The following is a 2,745-nucleotide window of genomic DNA, read 5'->3' as shown; positions in this document are numbered from 1 at the left end:
AAAGGGAGCGGTAAGCACCCTCGAGCAGCTGGAGGCAAGAATGGGAGAGACTGGAGAGACTTGACCAGGAAAGGCAAGAACAGTTAGAAAAGGAACCCTTGGAATGGGAGACATAGGAGAGAATATAAATACTGCTGCCCTGCCTTGGTTGAGACTCCTCGAAACACTGTGCTTGGAGACTCCTTTGCTTTTGCGTTAGGCTTGCTTGCAGGCAGCTTCTCAGCTGGCTGAGGTACCAGCCCCACAAGGCATCGCTTGGGACCAGCTCCACCTCCACCCTTTCCACAGGTCCTGCTCAGGCTTTTGCAGCACTCCCTCTTCCTCCAGGCCTCCCTTAACCACTTCCACTTCTATACTCTGGGCCTGCACCTCCACTTCTATGCTCCGGGCCTGCACCCCCACTCTCTACTTCTAGCCAAGGACACCCCCTCCCTAGCCTAGCCCTCTCCACCCTACTTCTGTATTGTTTGTGGGATCCATGTCAAAAGACAAAAACCCTTTATCTGCACTTTGAGCTGCAATTGCCAGAGCAAATCGCGAAAAGTGTCATGGATGGAGGATGCCTCTTTCCCCAAGAGAGGCAATACCATTGGTGTGAATTCCGTTTCATCTAAAACAGAAACGGATCTTGGAAATGGACCTCTTCTTTTAGGGGGTAGTGGTTTAATGGAATAAATGGGTGTCCTGCTGGCCAGGAGGAGGATTGCTGAACAGGTATAAACAAAGAAATCTTTGGGAAAGAACAAATCCCATGAATGGCAGCAAGTCACCTACTATCTCCAGATGGGATTCTTCAAGGAAATAGCTGATTGTTTTTGACAACAGGTCCCATGACTGCTTACGCAGGCCAAAGTCTGCCCCCTCATCACAGTCTAGTGCCAATGAAGTCCGGCCAGAGGGGCTAGACTCCAACAGATCGAAGCAGGATATTTTAGAGGAAATGAGAACGAATTCACAGAGCTAAAAGAACAGCTCATTGATTTAATCAGGCAGGGCCTGAGCGAGGCAAACACTACACAGAGAAACAAATGAAGGAGAAAGGGGCTTAACTCTGGAGAAAATAAGTATTCAGAAACAAAACCTGTGAACAGCACCGACCAACCTCCACATGTCCTCATCTGTTAGAAGTGCATGGAGTTGGAAGGAGGGAAGAAACAGCTGTTTTCAAAAGTCTGCAGAAAACAATACACTATTTCCCTTCTAGTTTGCTATTTTTTTCTGTCTTCCTTTCTTGATCTTTAAACAAGATGAAAGAAAGTGGTATCAGAGTTCCTATAACAGTGATGCCAAAAATATTATACCCACCAGGCAAGATCACAGCATGCAGACATATTTTCATGTCAAGACAAATTGCACATTTCCTACAATCCATTGGTAAAATAAAGTGGAGAAAAACTGTAACAAAATTAGTCTGGACAATCACAGTGAGAGCTTGACCCTGTCTGATAGGGTCTATGAGTCAGACTTGATCCCATGGCGGCTAGTTGGGTTTTGGTAAGTCATGAGTGACAGTATCCCTGATGCCCAGCCTCCCTCCCTGCCCTATGAGTAGAGCCAATCCAAACTCACTGCTCCCAAGTCGATGCAGACTCATACTGACCTTACAGGCAGGGTAAAACTGCCCCTGTGTTTTTCAAACATCCCATCTTAATGAGCTAGCCCCACCTTCACTGGGAAGCTAACCAATAGGAGGCAACACATCTGAGCAATTTCAAGGGAAGCTTCCTTATGTAGTGCTCTGCATTAGAAGGAGCAGCTGCATTTGCTGGCTTGGTGCTCTTGGGGCTTGTTCAGCTTGATTTTGATTATGCAAATCCCCCCACCCACCCAAAAAGCATCAATTCATCCTCAAGCTTTATTTAATTAAAAAGAACAGTTTTTTAGAGCATAGTTCACATATTATACAATTTTGCAGTTCAATCAAATCAAGATGAGTGGTACAATCATTACCGCAATCAAATTTAGAACACTTTCTTTATTTAGAACACTGTTATAGAACAACCTCCAATTCCATACCCCCATGAAAACACAAATCTAGTTACTGTCTGTAGAGATGCACCCATTATGGATTTCATAAACTTAAAAGCATACAAAAACAAAGAAACAAAAATGCTAATAACAAAAACAAAATAAAATAGAGCAAAACCTCACTGGAAAAGAAAGCCGAAAATATTAAGTACTAGAATGGTTTCAAAATAGGTAAAAGACAGCTCAAATGGTCATCACCTATTCTTGAAGCCATAATCTATTTAGAGAGACCTCCAAGTGGGCAGACCCAAATTAAATCACCAACAATGTTTCCAACAAAATGGAATACTTTAGGTGTAAATGAACCAAAATAAAACATGAACTCAATTGAGATGAAAATTAAAATGAGAAATACAGAATCAATGAAGTTCTAATGGTCTTTAGGATTCGAACAACTGCAAAAAGGCACTCCCAAATGTTAATCATGTTCAAGGCGCACTTCTCCGTCAAGGATGCTTACTGGTCCCTAAGGTAAATTCACTGGGCATCTTGGTGTGATTTCCAAAGAAGTTCAAACGTATAATGCTTTTATGCAGATATAAGAAATCCTTATAACAGTAAATTAAGGTGGGACTGTTAACCAAAGGTTCACCACTCCATGGGAGAAAGATGTGGCAATTTATTTCCATGACAATTTACAGACTCAGGCACCCTACAGCGCAGTTCTATTTTGTTCCATAGGGTCATTATGGCATGTTCATGACAGAAATGGGTTTG

General features: G+C 42.8%; 1 pseudogene; it reads left to right on the top strand.

Annotated features, from left to right (window-relative positions):
* LOC115869448 overlaps window positions 1–1,032 on the top strand; it is a 31,329-nt pseudogene extending 30,297 nt beyond the window's left edge.
* Window positions 1,033–2,745: the final 1,713 nt, after the last annotated feature.

The sequence above is a fragment of the Echinops telfairi genome, unplaced genomic scaffold (genome assembly GCF_000313985.2).
Source record: "Echinops telfairi isolate 266 unplaced genomic scaffold, ASM31398v2 ScPeMD7_26;HRSCAF=91, whole genome shotgun sequence".
NCBI lineage: Eukaryota > Metazoa > Chordata > Mammalia > Afrosoricida > Tenrecidae > Echinops > Echinops telfairi.
This window is presented reverse-complemented; position numbering and strand designations above follow the sequence as displayed.